Source organism: Podarcis vaucheri (genome assembly GCF_965113315.1).
Source record: "Podarcis vaucheri genome assembly, chromosome: 4".
Taxonomy (NCBI): Eukaryota; Metazoa; Chordata; class Lepidosauria; order Squamata; family Lacertidae; genus Podarcis; species Podarcis vaucheri.
In genome coordinates this window covers 34,562,992-34,573,886 of record NC_138762.1, presented here as the reverse complement: position 1 = coordinate 34,573,886, position 10,895 = coordinate 34,562,992, and positions in this window count along the sequence as shown.

Sequence of the window (10,895 nt, the reverse complement as noted above, 5' to 3'; positions counted from 1 at the left end):
ATGAAAACAGGCTAAAAAGCGAATTGCAAGGCCGCAAACCAGAATGAATTGGGGAAATCAGCCTTCTCCAATGCTCCCAAATTACTAGACCTCATTATTTTGATTCGGCTTCCTTTGACTCAGTGGCATTGAACTTATGACTGTAAAACACAAAGTAAATACCACAACTCCAGTTATCTGAGTAAGCCTGCCAGACAGGGACTGTGATTTCTATATTCTGTGTGTTGCCTAGTGTGTTGTCAAGACTAATTAAAGATAGTAATGGATATCTAACACAACTCTTCTAGACAGCCTTTAATAATTGACACCTTTATTATGAGCTGACTGTGAAGGGAGAGTTCCTGAGTTTTGATATTGCTGTTGTGTTACATTATTTTTAATTATTTTAGCGGGCCTGCATTTCAAAATGTTTTTTAATGGCTGTTTCTATTGCTGTTATGGTTCTTAGTTTTATGGCTGTTACTGCATTGCATTTGATCCAATTGCCTTGGGTGGGCTGTGTTCCATAAGAAAGCTTATAAATACTTCTACAGTTTATTATTATTATTATTATTATTATTATTATTATCATCATCATTTATTTCAGATTTATAAACTGCTTTATAATCAAGGAACACCCAAGCAGAATATAGAAATAAAATATAAATAATTAAACTGATGATAATAAAGCAGTATTAGAAACATCAGTATCTATTTACTGCGGAAATAAAATAGACAAAATTGGAAAGGAATGCTTAGGAGGAAAAGAAGGTTTTCAACAGATGTAGAAAACAACAACAATGAGGCTCGCTTCACTTCTAAAGGGAGTTTCAGAGAACAAGTGACACCGTGCTGAAAGTACATGCTTGAACAGCAGCATATTTCACTGCAGAGGCGTGTGGCATTATCAACATAAATTCATCTGCAGATCTTAGTAACAGGTGTGGGATATAGGGAAAGAGGCAGCTTCTCAGATCTGGAACCATGTGATGGTTTATACATCACTAAAACCTTGAACCTAGCTTGGTAGCAAATTGGTAGCCTGTGCAATGTTTTCAACGTAGGTGTTCCGTTGTCAGTAGTTTCCCCAGAGAGCAATTTAGCAATGGTGTTTTAAACTAGCTGCAGCTTCTAGATCATTCAGCGCTCCATGCAAAGTACATTACAAAATTCAAGTATAGAGATTACCAATGCGCAAACAGCTGTTGCCAAGGTGTCTCTATTCAGGTTTGGTCATAGCTGTTGGCATACCATCTGAAGCTAGTAAAAGGCACTCCTACACACTGAAGATGTGTGAGCATCCAGTTACAATGCTGGATCAAAAAGCACCCCCAAGCTGCATATCTATTCATTCAGGAGGAGCGCAACCCTATCCAGAACAGGCAACTGACCCATTTCCCAGACTCAGGACCCATGCATCTATAGGGACTCCAGCTTGTTGGTATACCAACAGCATCCCCAATTTTTCCCTGTGACCCAACACTAGTTATAGTATTCCCCCCCCCCATCCTGATTTGTGTCAGAAAGCTTTCCTAGTGAAATAAATGTAATCCTTACAGACTGTTAGGCCCATGAATATGTCTAATCCCCTTTTAAAGAAACTTGGTGGCCTTCTCTACTTCTTGAAGAAGTTAATTCCATAGTTTATACACTGCGTAAATAACGACTTCCTTTTCTCTGTCCTGAATATCCCACCATACAGCTTGATTGGGCTTACCCCAAGTGTCATGATTATGAGAGAGGGAGATAAACTTATCTGTCCATTTTCTCCATGCCGTATGTAGTTTTGAAATAAAAGGGCCATAGCTCAGTGGTGGAGCATCTGATTTGAATGCAGAAGGTCCTGGGAATAATCCCTGGCATCTCCAGGTAGGGCTGGGAGAGATCGCAGTCTGGAATCCTGGATAGCCACTGCCTGACAGAGTGCACAACAGTGATCTAGACGGACTGGGTATAAAGCAGCTGCTATATTAAAGACCTTCGTAATTAAGCCTTGGGGACTGCCTAGAAATTTTTCAAGTATCAGCCATTAAAGTTCCTACTTTGGCAAGATGATAAAGCTTTGAAAATACTTCTGATGCACACAGAAGCTCAAACTTCAGAACATTTAAGAGGTATTAAGCATTTAAATATCCTCTCTTTTCTAAGTAGAGTGAATTTTGATTGACTTGTCTGCTCCCTTTTCAGTCAGAAGCTACAGAAATTAATCCTCATAAAGTTTAGCCATCCTCTGCCTTGAATGGTCATTTCTAAAATGGTTATTTTTAAAAAATGGGCTATGGGATAAGTGGAATAAGTGATTGAAAGGTATCTTTCCAGAGCCAGACTTAGAAGTCGAATCATTATGCTTCATTGAAGTTGTTGACTAGCTACATTGCCCACCCCTCCCAAATTTTAAGATCTTTCACTCTGATCAACCACATATTATTTTGTTTGCGTTTCCTCATCTTTACTATGCAAACAGTCATAAGCCAAAAAGCCAATAACATTAAAAAACATTTATACCTTACATTATGGAAACTTGCTTGTCATACACAATACAGTTATCCAGATGCAGAATATGCTGCTATCAGTTTATTAAGATCCATGGAACACACACCAACAACCCACAAATTCTGCGGTTTTTCACACTGGAAATCTGTGTGTGTGTGTGTGTGTGTGTGTGTGTGTGTAATGGTTTAAAATGGATTTTGAAGCAATAGTCTCATTGTACCAGATACCCGGGGATGTATTCCTGGGTACCTGTTTTCTGTGCTGAACATGAGACTAAACTACATATACACTGCTGTTAAACACATTTTTTAAAAAAACATCCCCCCCCCGAATAATTCTGGACACTGTGGTTGTTAAAAGTTGCAAGAAATATATTTAAAATTCAGTAATAATATAAAAGTATTAGGGAGTTGCTGGGAATTGTAATTCTGTCCGGACTAAACTACTGTGCCAAAATTCTTTAAAGGAAGGAATGTGCTTTGAACACTAAATCCAGAATAATGGGTATCTTGCACCCACAAACTCATTCATACATGAATTTTGCAAACAACTTCTGTAACTTTGCAAAATTCATGCAAAGATTTTGTGAAATCCACATGAGTTTTCTATCCTAATTTTTCATCTGTTGAGGAATACATGTAGAGGGAGGCACATGGAAAATGTTGTTAGATAGCCATCTCCATGCGAGATAAAGACTAACTTTCCTAAAACACCGTTGAATGAAACATGAACACTGCCCCTCGTTCTGGTAATCTCAGTTTGAATACCACAATCTTGACAACTAAGATTAATGAAAACGAATGCAATTTAGTCCAACTTGAATCCTGGCAAGTTGGGGGCTCTGTGGCGAACTGGTTCCTGTATCCAATAAATAGGCCAGTTACCTGTTAGGGAGGGGGTTGCACTCCCCTGATGAAGCAGGTATGCAGTTTGAAGTTGCTCCTGGATCATTCTCTGCTTCTTTGAACACAGGTTGCTTCAGTGACTACAAGTGCATTTACCAGCTTCTGCTCATATGGCACCTGCAGCCATTCTTGACCAGGACAGCTTGGCTGCTTAAGGATTGCTGCAATGCATTCAGTATGTGGCTTCCCTTGGGCATAGTCTGGAATGTGCAGCTGGTACAGAATGCAGCAGACAGGCTGCTGAGGGGGACACCTTCTCAACAGTATATAGCACCTCTGCTAAGAGAACTCGACTGCCAGCCAATATGCTGCTGGGCTCAGTTCAAGGTTTTGCTTTTAGCATTAAAACTCCTGTACAACTTGGGCCAGGTTACGTGAGGGACTGCCTTCCTCCGTAAACCCCTGACCGACAATTGCATTACTCTGATGTGTCATTGTTAAGAGTTCTGTATGCCCTATAGGTATGCCTTACAACAACTAATTGCAGCTCCTGTTCTTCTGAATTAGCTTCATATTGATCTCAGACAAGCACATAACATTTTGGCTTAATTGAAAACTTGTCTTCCAAAGAGGACTTATCCTGAAAAGTGACTCAGCCATTTTATATTGTATACTAGATGGAATTTTGTAATTTTTGTAATATATGTTCTTTCTTTTTATATTGTACACTGCTTCAGAAACTTTTGCTGGGATTTGTGGTTTAGAAATCCTTAAACAAATTTCAATCAGAATTTGTATCACAGGCATGCAAAGCATCCACCCTGTTGCTTTCAGAAGCCCTTCCTCTTGCAAAGTTAGCATCCAATCTAGAACTTTCATTTGGCTAGAATTGATGTGTGCAGAGAGCAGACCAAATGGCAGAAGTAATCAAAGCAAACTTCCCACTCAAGCCACCACAGCAAATCTTCCAGACATGAAATCTTATTCTAGAAATAATCAGCTACCGACTTTCATTGGCTTGGTGCAAAGGCTGTCACCCACCCATCACTCGGATGTGCAGGTTCATCTGAATCCACCTCCTCCTTTTGTTCACATTACTCGTCGTTGATGAAGGCAGAAGTTTGTTGCTAGAGAAGCCGCGGAGGTAAAGGGCAGGCCTGTTCTTCACAGATTAAAAACAACTCTGCCATACTGTTCAATTAGTCTTGCTCATAGTTGTGAGAGTAGGCTTATTAAAACTGGCAATGATTTCTGGGGTAGGTAGCCAAGAAAGGTCAGGCCCACAACACCAGTCTGACAGCATCTTGGCTCTGTCTTCCAGAGACATTCAGGTAATTATGTTAAGATCGATTTCATAAATTACCTTGTTGGATCTGCTGTATTTTTCTGCTCTCCCTTTCTTGGGGGTGGGAAGGGTGGGGGCTCCAAAATGTAAGCAATACAGAATCTTCATTAAGGGTTGGCTTTCAGGTTTGTGTGTGTGTAGCAAGATACCTGGTCCACCTATAGTAAGCGTGCTCTTCTTCCTCCCTCCCACAGTTCCTAATTCACTTTCTCTGCTAGTCTCTAGAGAACCAGGAGAGCAGTGGGGAAGGCAGGTTTGGGTTTTGTCCCAGGTCTGGGATTCAATTTGGTGCGCCCTTCAACCACTGATAGACTCCATGTTGTTGACTAATCAATCTACATGGTACAACCTTTATGCCTCTAATTTATCCTTAGCAGTTAATGACACATAATGTGTAAGCACATGCATGGTATATGTCCAAAAACTTTTTGCAGGGGAAATGGTGCTTTGGGATGGGGCTATTGACAGCAGAGAGGTTTAATTTTTCCCCTGCCAGCTATTTCCCTGCTTCAAATTCAGGTTCCCCTCAATCCCATGTAAATCATTCAGATGCAACTGATAAACTGCACAAATTTACCAGGTATGTTGCTGCCAGTTTCCAAGAAAATGCAACACTAGGTTTATTACAAAACAAAAAAAACATTGTGCTTTAGGTTTTTAGCTGCCACTATATTTAAACCAGAGGGGCAGTGAGATAGGAAGGCGGTTAATACAGGCCACACAGCATTGTTAAAGATGCTGCCCCATGTTTTGTGTTTCTCTGCATTTCTCTAATGGCTTTAGAATGGCCGGGATAATGAACTATTCATCTTACTTTCAAGAGCCATTTTCTCACAAGGACCAACATTAACACTTAGAATCATAGAATCATAGAGTTGGAAGAGACCACAAGGGCCATCGAGTCCAACCCCCTGCCAAGCAGGAAACACCATCAGAGCACTCCTGACATATGGTTGTCAAGCCTCTGCTTAAAGACCTCCAAAGTAGGAGACTCCACCACACTCCTTGGCAGCAAATTGCACTGTCGAACAGCTCTTACTGTCAGGAAGTTCTTCCTAATGTTTAGGTGGAATCTTCTTTCTTGTAGTTTGGATCCATTGCTCCGTGTCCGCTTCTCTGGAGCAGCAGAAAACAACCTTTCTCCCTCCTCTATGTGACATCCTTTTATATATTTGAATATGGCTATCATATCACCCCTTAACCTCCTCTTCTCCAGGCTAAACATGCCCAGCTCCCTTAGCCGTTCCCTTAGCCGTTCCTCATAAGGCATTGACTTGCCAGTCCCAACCTATTTTATCCCAAAAAGGTCCAATAAGGCAAAACACCTCCAGGCATACAGAGAAAGGAATATTTAACTTGACTTAATCTTCATATCCGTATACCTACATGGTAGAAGTGGAAATAAAATTGACTAGAAAAGTGTCTCAGTTTACAGCATAGCTGTTTGTGTGAGCAAGCAAATGTGAATTATAATATAGTTCATCGGCATAATCTGTTTCCCCAGTTGATACTAAGACAGCAGACATTTTGTACAATGCATGATGGGTGAACTGCACTCAGCGTTATTTAGAATTTACTCAATAATTAGTTATGCTCTTTCTCAGCAAGTATTGGGGGGAAATGCCTATTTTCTGAGACTCCGTTCCTGGTTCATAACATTGCTATATGCACATTGTTGGGGCTCTACACATTATTGTAAACCCTCTTGGGAATTGTAATTCATAGTATTATAAAAAATCCTTCCAGTAGCACCTTAGAGACCAGCTAAGTTTGTTATTGGTATGAGCTTTCGTGTGCATGCACACTTCTTCAGATACACTGGAACAGAGGTCACCAGACCCTTATATATCATAGTATTATGTCATAGAATGCCACTCGAAAATGTAAAAACAAACAACACCCAAATCTGGAAATGATTCACATGGGGGTTCATAGAAGCCACATAAAAGATTTGTAAATAACGATTAATGCAGGACTCTCAGCTAAAGCATCCATGACAGATGACCATCCAACCTCTGTTTAAAAACCTCCAAGGAAGTCCATAACCTTCTGCAGGAGACCGTTCCCCTGTTGAACAACTCTTACTGACAGAAAGTTCTTCCTGATGTTTAGTTGGAATCTCCTTTCTTGTAACTTGAAGCCATTGATTCGAATCCCACCCTCCAGAGAAGAAAACAAGCTTGTTCCCTCTTCCATGGGATAGCCCTTGAGATATTGGAATATGACTATCATTTCTCCTCTCAGTCTCTTATTTTCCAGGCCAAACATACCCAACTCCTTCAACTGTTTCTTTTAAGGCTTGGTTTCCAGACCCTTAATCATCTTGGTTGCCCTCCTTTCAGCTTGTCAACATCCTTCCTAAATTGTGGTGCCCAGAGTTGGACACAGGTTAACTGTTCTATTAGCCTCTGTGAATTGTTTCAGCTGGTCTAATAAATTAAACCTGTCTTTGTTGGTTTTTATTATTTTAGATTGCTCTATTCATTAGCCCAGTTCACATGTTAAATTAAAGCATAGCTGCAAACAAACTGCTTCAGTGTGAATGAACAGTGTGTTGGTTCATTATGCTGAAAAATTCACACTCCACTCCTTCCCCATTCATATTGCTGCCATGCTACCAGTAAGCAAGCAAGGGTCACCCAAATCTGGGCTCCCCCAAGCAAACCATGAACAGTCAGCCCAAAACAAAACTTATTAGTTCATGGAGGATAATGTTATAACTGGCTACTAGCCATGATGGCTATCTTCTACCTCCACTTTCAGATGAAGTATGCCTCTGAGATCAGTTGCTGGGAATCACAAGTGAGGAGCAGTCAATAGGGTGAGCTGCATTCAAGCAGCCGTGGCAGCTCCGTCCCATCATTTTGCATCCTGAAGTCGTTGGATCACCCACCCACCCTCCCTTTAGTTCATATCTATGCTTCTGACCTTGCTATGAACTTTGGTTGGTTGCCTTGGCTGCCCAGGGAGCCTGGTAGGGATTTTTATCCATTTGGCAAATTGGTACTAGCCTCATGGTTTTTCGCCTACCTCGTAACAAATCATCACAACTTTTCAGGTATCGGCGGTTAGGCATTGGAATATGTGTCATGTGTTGGAGGGCAGGTTGTGGCCATCACCTACCCCTCCCCTTTTTGGGTATTCCGTTAAAGGAATCTGGCTGTCGTGGATCCTGTCCGGTGCCCTGCTGGTGGTGGCTAGGGCCATGGCACGACCCCCGGTGACATCAGGGGAAGCTTCCAGTTGTATTTGCATCAACAAGCTCCTCCTACTAGTTGTTAACCTTTGGATGACTCCCCACTGAGCTGGGTGGAGTCATGTATAGATTGTTTGATCCAATGCCTAAGCCAATACCACTCACATGCCCATTAACCTAAAATACACGTGTCCTTGTGTCTTATTTATTTCTAAGAGGATGGTGGGTCCTCGACTCACAACAAGAAGCTGGACTACATTGGCCTTTGACCTCATCAAGCAAGAGTCTTTGCATGCTCTTACATTCTTTCCTTGGAGATAAACAAGCCACAAGCCCAGGTTCAGACATCATGAGAAAACAGACTCTGGCGTGTTTCTTAGCTACGCAACATGTAAAGAGGAGCAGACTTTTCAGCAGTTTGTACCAGCATGCTGCCTGCTCACAGTAAACCATAGTTCGGTTTTAACTATGGCTTTAATGTGATGTGTTAAGCAGGCCGTGGCTCAAGGGTGAAATAAGGAATCTTCTGGTATTGGGCCTACACTGTGCAAGGACAGAGCATTACAACAGTTTGAACAGAACAGGTAGGAGCAGGAGCAGTCTGCCTTTATGAACCTCTTGGGGGAGATTACCCTATATATGCATAGACTTGACTGTTATTAGCAGCAGACACTAATTTCTCAGGAGGACCACCTGACATACTGAGGTTTACTTTGTTGTGTTTAGTTTTTGATACTGCTTAGATTGCAAAAACAGAGATGCTGTTGCTCAAGCCTCCGTTGATGTTCCAAGCCTCTGATTGGCTAAGTCCTACTCCCCAGTCACAAATATTCAATTTCCCATGGTGACAGTTTAGTGAGTCTGTCTATGCTGAGAAGCATTAATTATCCATGCCTTAATTACAGAGGGAGGCAGATGGGACCCGTCCCCATTACCTTTTCTGTAGAGCCACAGGTTTGCTGCACTTTTAAAAGGCTATGTGGACATACTTTGATTACAACAGTGAGGAGGTCTGGGGCTTGTGGATTTCATTCAGGGCTCCCACCTATTTCACCATAATAATTATATAAGTAGAATTAATGCACTTGGCACATTGAATACCGTAAATTAAAATATGGAATTCTGCCTGATAACTGTGTAACAGCCTCTAATACAGATCCTGAGATCTGATATTGGAGCAACACCAGAGAAACTGAGCACTGAAACCTTCCCTCTTTCTTGTAAAATAGGTTTCTTTTGCAAGGTGGTAATCAACCTGTTCATTGTGGTGTTGTGGTTAGAGTGTATTACTAGGACATGGGAGACCAGGGTTCAATCCCCTATGCAGCTCGCTGTGTGACCCTGAGCTAGATAGTCTCTCAGCCTAACCCACCTCACAGGGTTGTTGTGAGGATAAAAGCAGACAAAAGAATCATGAACGCCCCCTTGAGATTCTTGGAGGAAAGGTAGGATAAAAATATAATGATAAATAAGAAAATGTGTAACAGTCTACAAATACATTTAACACTTTTATTGTATTCATTGCCGGCATTCTTTTTAAGGGTTCTCTCCCCATGGCGTCCACTAGGAAACAGAACTGAAGATAATGTTTCCTTTAAATATTAAAAAGCAGAGTCTAGTTAAATAATATTAAAAAGCACTTCCCAGAAGAACTGCAGCATGGGCAATGGCAATTATAGATTGACAGGTTCAGGTGGCAAGTATATACCCAGCTAGCAATGTAGACAGTTTTGATCTCAGGCTCAACCACGAGCCTGAACTGGAGCGCCTGAAGCATCAAGCCAGCCACTGTACTAGTAACTTTGTGAAATGTGTTGACATTACTTCAGGGAGAACATTCGGCAAAAGGAGCCAGATTCCTCATTGCATTAGCCCTGAGTTGCTTCTTCAAAGAAGAGCAATGTACATGGTGAATATGGGCTCTACAAGAGTTCAGTGGATATGAAGTACACACCTCATGACTGAACTGTGTTTTTTACTGTATTTTCCATTACACCAGAAGCCAGGACACAGAAAGATACTAGTCAGTGATACTGACCGATAGATACCTCAATAAGATGCAGCATGAAATCAGTTTAGCAGATTATTTCAAACTGAGGTTTTCAAAAGGGAGCTTCGTTATTTTCTACCCACGGTGAACATTCACAGTTTCAAACTATTTTATTCCATATTAGCTGTTTTGGAATAACTACCTCCTCTACTTTTTTTATTGACAGCCAATCAGCATAGATTAGAATCACTATTCCATAGACAAACATACAATATATTGAAAGCACTGGAGGGAAATCTGTTCTTTTACCTCTCAGGGAGTGTGGAGAAACTGGTGGTTAAAAATATGACAAGAAGTAATAATAATTGTCACCTTTCAGATTTGAAAATAAGGGATCAGCAGCCTCACCTGTCCTGGGAACAGTCTACGGGATATCTAACAATCTGGGATAGCAGTGGGAAGCAGTGGGAAACGGCACTGGAACAAGGAAATTTCCCACAAAAAAGGGAAGGTTGACAGCTATGGGTAATTAAACTGCCTACAAGACCAATAGTGGGGCCAATGATCAAGAAGGCAGTTTTTGCATGTGTTGTAGAGAGAAGTGAGGGGCAGATGGGGCTCATCAACCTGGGAAGGTAGCCCATCTAGAAGGAAAACTAATCCTAAACCTCCACTGCCTCATGGAATATCTTTGGGAGACGAAAAGGTTAAGGAGTAAACCCTACACAAATCAGGAATGGAGTCCCTAAGATGGTTGGATGGCAACTCCTGCAGCCAAGCTGGTGCCAAACATATTGCTCTACTTTCCTTTGGGCCATATCAGCAAGGCTGAGAGGGGGGTCTTGTTGTCTGGGAAACCCAGGATCTCCATACACACTGCCCAGGCTTGTACCCCAAGGAGGAAACGTTGGTGCTGCTAATGCAGCTGTTTGACTTTATACCCGGAGGCGCACTCCACTGTCTCTCGAGACAGATGGATACCAACAACAACAAAAAGTTACTGCCTCTCAAAGATGAATGTCTCATTCCAGTACATCTATTCCAAGA